Here is an 8,292-nt window from a genome sequence, read left to right as displayed (position 1 = left end):
TTCGGAACGGCTAACATTTCGCGACACACGAGGCACAGTATTTTGTCTTTGGAAACAGTAAGTATTTATTCATCCATTCAGTGTTGAAAACTCTGTGCTCTGATTCTATTTTTCTTTTCACTCATGGTAGTCATTATGAAGCTCAAGATTTTGTTGAATAAATTCACACACAAGGGAAACACTCACAGTCAGGGCCGGCGCTTCCACTAGGCGACCCTAGGCGGTTGCCTAGGGCGGCAGGATTTGGGGGGCGGCATTTTGCCGCCCTCGGCGGAAATTTGGTGGCGGAGGTCCTTCCGCTTCGGGTCTTCGGCGGAAATTCGGCGGCGGGTCCTTCACTCGCTCCGGGACCCGCCGCCGCAGTGCCCCGAAGACGTGGAGCGGAAGGACCCCCGCCACCGAATGCTCAGAGGAGGAGCGCTGCCGCCTAGGGTGGCAAAAACCCTAGCGCCTCTCCTGCTCACAGTCACACACAAAGAGAAGAGATATCTCACGGCATGTGGCACACTAGCAAGGCACTGACGGTGTGTGGAAGCCTGTAGAGGGGGAAAGAAACGGCGCGCATAGGGTAACCAGATCACAGCAGTAAAATAGGACCTGCCCACTCCCTGCTCGGCCCCACCATTACACCCCTCTTCAACCCCCCCAGGGATCACTATATTACTGCACACAGCAGTACCAAAAATTAAAATACTGAAAATGGACGCCTCCCTCCAGCCACCGACTTGCCGCTCGCCTCCTCACCCCCCCAAGTATAAAGCCTCGCCGCCACTACCTGCCCACCCGCCCGCTCGGTTCGTCATCCCCCCATGAAATAAGGGGAGAGGAAAAGGGGGGCAGTGTGAAGGGATTGGATGTGACTGTCCAACACACAAACACAGGGAGCCCGAGGGTGGGGCGCAGTGTGATAGGGGCCAGGGAGGGGTAAGGTCCCTGGACCAGGGAAGGGGGCAGCAGGGCAGGTGCAAAACACACACACACACACGTCTCCCCCGGGGATTTCCTGGCTGCCCACAGACAGTTCAACCCGCCCCCCGGAGCAACCAGCGCAATAGCCGCAGGGCTGCCCAGAGGATTCAGGGGGCCTGGGGCAAAGCAATTTCAGGGGCCCCTTCCATAAAAAAAAGTTGCAATACTATAACAACATATTTGGAAATGTAAAAAATAACTAGTGAAATACATTCAAAAAATAATTTGTAATAATTTGAAAATACACTAAATACATTATTTAAAAACATCAAATGCTTTAATGGTATGTATACATTTGCAATTACATAATGGGCTGTTGCTGGGTGATGGTTGGTGCCAATGGGCTGTCGCTGCCTGGGGGTGGAGCTGCTGTTGCCCAGGGCTGGGTGGGGAGCTGGGCTCTGGGTCAGGGAGTGCCCGGCTCAGAGGGGCTGGGCTCAGGGATGTGGGGAGATGGGATCAGGGGGGTGTCCGGCTCAGAGGGGCTGGGCTGGGAGCTGGGGGTCAGAGATGTGAGGGGGATGGGGTCAGGGGGGTGCCTGGCTCACAGGGGCTGGGCTCAGAGCTAGGGGTCTGGGCTGTGGGGGGGGTGGGGTCAGGGGGTGCCCGGCTCAGAGGGGCTGGGCTCGGAGCTGGGGGGATGGGCTGTGAGGGGGATGGGGTCGGGGGGGTGCCCAGCTCAGAGGGGCTGGGCTGGGAGTCAGGGTTGTGGGGGGGATGGGGTCAGGGGGGTGCCCGGCTCACAGGCGCTGGGCTCGGAGCTGGGGGTCTGGGCTGTGGGGGGGATGGGGTCGGGGAGTGCCCGGCTCAGAGGGGCTGGGCTCGGAGCTGGGGGGCTGTGCTGTGGGGGGGGATGGGGTCAGCGATGCCCGGCTCAGAGGGGCTGGGCTCGGAGCTGGGGGTCTGGGCTGTGGGGGGATGGGGTCAGGGGGTGCCCGGCTCAGAGGGGCTGGGCTCGGAGCTGGGGGTCTGGGCTGTGGGGGGGATGGGGTCGGGGAGTGCCCAGCTCAGAGGGGCTGGGCTCGGAGCTGGGGGTCTGGGCTGTGGGGGGATGGGTTCGGGGAGTGCCCGGCTCAGAGGGGCTGGGCTCGGAGCTGGGGGGCTGTGCTGCGGGGGGGATGGGGTTGGGGGTGCCTGACTCAGAGGGGCTGGGCTCGGAGCTGGGGGGCTGTGCTGTGGGGGGATGGGGTCAGGGGGTGCCCGGCTCACAGGGGCTGGGCTCGGAGCTGGGGGGCTGTGCTGTGGGGGGGCTGGGGTCGGGGGGTGCCCGGCTCAGAGGGGCTGGCCTCGGAGCTGGGGGTCAGGACTGTGAGGGGGATAGGGTCGGGGGGGGGTGCCCGGCTCAGAGGGGCTGGGCTCAGAGCTTGGGGTCTGGGCTGTGGGGGATGGGATCGGAGGGGGGTGCCCGGCCCCTTAACATGCCCCTTACCCCCTCTCCCGGAGCCTCAGCATGCCGTGTCCAGGAGCGGCCCCGGAGCTCCCGCTCGGCTGCAGCTCACAGCCCCGCCCCCTTACCAGCTGAGACGCCAGGGGATGGGGGAAGACGGAGGGAGCCTCCGACATACTCCTGGGGGCCCCTGTGGGGCCCGGGGCAAATTGCCCCTCGTCACCCCCCCGGCGGCCCTGCCATCCGGGCGGCTGGAGCTCGGCGCTTGCGGGGCTGTGAGGTCGGCCCCGCCCCCCCATAGCAGGGGGCAAACCCGGCAGCCGCGCTTCTGACCGTCCGGGCGGTTGGAGCGCGGTGCGCGTGGGGCTGTGAGGTCGGCCCCGCCCCCCCCAGCATGGGGCGAACCCAGCAGCCGCACTTCCGCCCGTCCGGGTGGTTGGAGCGCGGCACGTGCGCAGGGCTTTGAGGTTGGCCGCCCCCGGGCAGGGGGCGAACATGGCAGACTCTCCGCCGCTTGCCCGCGGGCGAGGGATGTGCTGACTGCGGCTTCCCGCCGCCCCCAGTGGCCCGGGACGGCGAACCACGGGGGCCGCGATCGGCCGAACCTGCCGTGTCAGCAGGTAAATAAACTGGCCCGGCCCACCAGGGTGCTTATCCTGGCGAGCCGCGTGCCAAACGTTGCCAACACCTGCTCTACACATTTTCTCTTGTGGAATAAGCAGGGGGCCTTATAGACTTCACACACTCTAATTAGACCAAAGTATATTTCATGATGACCCCAACATGATACCTAATTTAGAACAGCACGGAATTGGCTTGGCTGTCTACTGGGTGGCAGCTACTACAGAGATATGCAAAATGGATTCTGTTCTAAACCTCCCATTGCATGGCAGAAGTGCAAAGTAAGAAATCCACCACCATGAAACTGAAAGCTCAAAGATTCAGTCAGAAAGTAACATGACCTTTCCTTCCCCATGTTCTTTACATCCTAAGGCTACATGACAACCACATGGTTACCTCAAAATTCCAGAGACTATTTTGCATGGACAGTGTGGTAATTATCTGAAAACTCCGCTATAACTTGTGGCTGGGACTAACTCTTAGGAAAGCAGCAGCTTTTTATATTGATAAAAGTGCTTTTAACAAATGAATACCATTGTGTAATACACTTCAAACTCAGACTCTATTCTTTGAATGCATAGGATTCTTTATTGCTTCTGATAGTACAAACACCTATAATGCGGAGCAGAAACTTAGGGGTCTGTCTGTATGAAGCAGGGCTCAAACTAAAATGTCTGCCCCTCTACCACAGCAACCATAGCCAACAAGAGTAGGGAGTGAAATGAGAGAGAGTGTGAGTGTGACTGTGTGTAAGTTGTGAAAATTTCAGTTATCAATGAAAGTTCATAGCACTCCCTTCTGTGTATGCCTTACAATTACTCTACCTGTATTGAAGCTTCAAGAGAGTCAGAGAATTCAGGAAATGCATGGAACTTTTCTTTTGCCATACCAAAGGTACTAAAAAGCCCTTCCCCTTTCCTTATTGTGTGTACAGCAAATATCTTAAAGACATACTACAGCAGTGTTTGCTAGTGAAGCCAAGGTATTAGCTTGCTGGCATTTTCTTTATTAACCCTTGACTTTTCCCTCACATCACAAACATATGCTTGGTTCAGAACTTGGTCTGAAGGTCTGAGCTGCATTGGCCAACTAGCTATGTAAATTCACATACAGTAAGTAGTGTCATCCTGCACAATAGTAGGTTCCAGCCCTGCTGTTATGATCTTGTTTTCAGAAGTGCCAATAAAGTTAAAAGATAATGCATTGCTCTCAGAATTCATACAGTGCCTGCTGTGAAGATGCTGTGATGTCAACCACAATAGTTAAATGATAATATTAATAGACTGCAAGTTTGTGTTCCACTAAGTGAACTCCCGCTGATAGATTAATGACAAACACAAACTCATATTCCATTAACATCATTGCTATTGTAGCAAATGTACAAGAAAAAAGTCAAGCTTTTAAGAGTAACTGCTTGGAGAGAGTCTCCTTCTACATAATCCAGGATAGTGGCCATTACTGTTGCTGACATTTAAGAGCATTAAATGTTTCATTTTGTTTTCGGAAAGGCTCAGCATTGGACAAATATGCAAAATGGTTAGCAGTAGCCTTAGCATGACATGTACACTTCTTGCAGTAAGAGGTGATAGTTGTCTATTTCTGCTGTATAGAGCTTATCTTGTATATTATTTAATAAAGCTGATGTACTTATATGCACTCTTTGTTATGCTCATACAAAGCACACTTCCTTTATAGAGGAAGGCAAATACGCAGCATTTATTCAAAATACAACAGTTAGCATATGCTTTTCTCTCTCTCTCTCTCTCACACACACACACACACACACACACACACACACACACACACACACACACACACACACCCCTGCCACTGATGTTTATAGTTACCAGTCTGTTGTAGCTCGAGTCAATCTAATGGCCAGTTAGATTGAGCACGAGTGTGGAGCTGGGCTCTTGTCGGTTGCGATCCGATGCTCCGAGGCTTTGCAGGACTGAACCCAGAGTTCCATGGCAAAACACCCCAGCTTTATACTTGTAAATTCCCATTTGAGTCCATGCATTTTGCAATGTCATCCTGTAATCATTAGTCCTTAAGTGGTGTTATCATTTGATGGTTATTGTCGGGCTTCCCATCGTTATCTCCTATTTGTTGTCTCGCCTTCGGGGGTGTCTGCCTCACCTCTGAGGTCATCAATGCTGCTAACATGTTTAGCATCGGATACAATGGATGTTTTCTGATTGTCTCTTGGTCTTTCCTAGTCTTTCACTTTTTCTTGACCATCTGGACATTTGTGATGGCTTTCACACTTTATCTTTTCCTGATGCATGCATTCCTCATTCACACAAACAATCTTTGACAGAAACCTTCAAAGGTATACAGACAGTATTTTATATTCAGCAGAATTCATTGTAAATCAAGCCTTGCTAAATCTTATAACTAAAACAATTCACATTGGGGCTTCAGGCCCTCAACATTCCTCTAATCTCCTTAACATAGATACAATAAAAGATCCTGTCTCTTACTTACTAAAACCTTAAAACAAAGAAATGAATATTTAACTAGAGTGCCTAATTTGTAATACATATAGGAAACCATAGTAGACATAACTTATCCTAAAACAAAAAGGTGACCATAATCTGTCATAAGGATTGTTCTAGTCTGTCATTCCTTTCTGCTATTCAAAAAGGGTGGCTGACAGGATGAAATCAAATCATACATTAATTCTTATGGGACATTATAAAATCCTGCTCCTACATCTTAGCATCATCATCATTCCTCCAACACCGTCAGGTGCATAAGGCAGAAGTCAAATAGTGCTAGTCATCTCTATTCTAGGCTCATTCTTCCCAGGTCTTTTATATTCAGATGTATCAATGCCACTTCTGCCATTATTGTGCCTCTAGGTTGGCATCTCCATCTCTTGCCCTGGGGTTGTGCTTGTTTAGGTAGTCTATTATCGGGCATTCTTAAAAGATGTCCCAAATATGTCCATCCTTTCTTCTATATTACTTGTACTGTTGTAGGTAGTTGTGCCCATTCTAAGATCTCTTTATTACTTATTCATTTTACACTGAATATTCTCTATAGACCCATGCATTGAAAGCTGTTCAGTTTTGTTGGACAGATTTATGATTTTCCCAGGACTCAGCTCCCCATAGGAAGACATTTAGGATGTTGCTTTGAAAGGTCTTAAATGTGGTGTTTTTGCTAATCCCATTGGACTTCCATACTGTATTACATTTTTGAAATACAGCATTTGCTTTACTTATTCTGGACTTTATATGGAATCACCAATATCATGAATGATGCTTCCCAGACAAGTACATTTATTAATGGTTCTAAAGACTTCGACTTCCAAGTAGATAAACATCAGTGGTAGATAAATTAATTTACAAAATTTCTATCCTTGATTTATTGATAAGAACACCTATTTGCTTGACAGACTTTGCAAGACCATCTGTCTTTTGCAGCATACAGTCAACTGATTATTTATAAGACAGATGTCATCTGCAAAGTCTAAGTCTCCATACTCACCATCTGTCTATGCAATGCCCATTTCTGTATGTGACAGACTGTCAGTAACAAAGTCAATAGAGATTCCAAACAATGTGGGGGACAAGATACAGCTTTGCCTGACACCAGTGTTAACGTTAAAAGTTAGCTCTTGGTTTCTCTTTATTGTACACTGAGCTTTCTGATACACATTTTCAAAAATTTGAATGACTTTGCTGACGACTCCATAGATTTGTGTTATCTGCCACAGCAATTTTCGACTGACTATCAAATGCTTTTGGAAATCCACAAAAAACAAGACTACTGGCAGGTGCCATTTGTTGCTTTGTTTTAAGCTTTCACAGAAAATGAACAATGATCTACACAAGATTGATTTGGGTGAAAACCAGATTGCTTTCCAGGTCTGCTATTTATGCATCTCTAAGTCTATTTAGGATGATTGGGGGTTGGACTAAATGACCTCCTAAGGTCCCTCCCAACCCTTATATTCTATGGGCTAGTCTACACTACCCGCCCGGATCGGCGGGTAGAAATCGATCTCTCGGGGATCAATTTATCGCGTCTCATCTAGACGGATAAATCGATCCCCGAATCGACGTGCTTACTCCCACCTCGTCAGGAGGAGTAAGTGCCGTCGATGGGGGAGCCGCGGCGGTTGATTTGCCGCCGTCCTCACAGCGGGGTAAGTCGAATAGGATACGCCGAATTCAGCTACGCTAATCGCGTAGCTGAATTTGCGTATCTTAAATCGACTCCCCCCCTTAGTGTAGACCTAGCCTATGATTGCACAGAAGACTTTCCCTGAGACTACAGCAGTTACAATCACTCAACTCTCTTTTTCTGGGGAGTTTGATTATGATCCCTCTTTTCCATTCTTCTGAGGTGTATTCCTTCTCCTATACCAAACTGAAGTGGCGTAGCAGGATTTTAATGTTGTCCTCTCCACTTACTTTAAGCAGTTCTGCAGTGATTTGATCTTCACCTGGCGATTTATTGTTCTGGAATCTTTCAATGGCTACTTTCAGCACTCTCTTGGTGCCTGTACATGAATACATTTATTAACAAAAAAAATATACTGTCAGCTAAAGGACTAAACAACTTTTTCCAAACTTGCCTAAATAACCCACTCAAAAAAGCCAGACTAAATACATAGGACTTGCAACGTGCCAGAAATAAATAATAAAATAAAATCAACAATTCAGGCATTGCTGAATAAGCTGGGAAAAGAGGATTGCAGACTCAAAGTGCCCTTACCTAGGCTACCATATTGCCAGATCCTAGACCTTTCAATCTGGGGCCTGTTATCTCATGTGCCTTAGATGATCATGACCACCAGGATAGCACATGGAGAGCAAGGTTTTCTCTAAGACAGCCAGGACCTAAACCAAATATAGCTTTATAGATCAAGACCAGCACTTTGAAGTGCACCTTGAAACAAACAAAACCAGTGCAGACCATGGAGCAGTATGTAATAAATAATGTGCTCCATGTATGTTACGTTCTACTGTCACATTGTGGTGTGAAATCCAGACCAGTGAGGCACTGTGTCTGCCCTGTAACTCCAAATGGCTCTGCTGCTGTGGTTCTCCTGTGGACGCTCCCAGCCAGCATACCAGCCTGCACTGAGTGTCTGTGAGTTAAGTAGTTATGACTCAGCAATTCTGATTCCAGCAGCCTGCTTCTTACACCCCTGCCACACTCAGGCTTCACTTGGCATAGTGACCCTAACACACACCCTGTCTTAAATTTTCCCAAAATCATGGGCTCTGACATGTCCAGCCCTCTCCTGAAGCACTCAGAGAAATAATAAAGGTTTGTTTGCTCCTTGAAAGAGACAAAAA

This window comes from Emys orbicularis, chromosome 2 (assembly GCF_028017835.1).
Source record: "Emys orbicularis isolate rEmyOrb1 chromosome 2, rEmyOrb1.hap1, whole genome shotgun sequence".
Lineage (NCBI taxonomy): Eukaryota > Metazoa > Chordata > Testudines > Emydidae > Emys > Emys orbicularis.
This window is presented reverse-complemented; position numbering follows the sequence as displayed.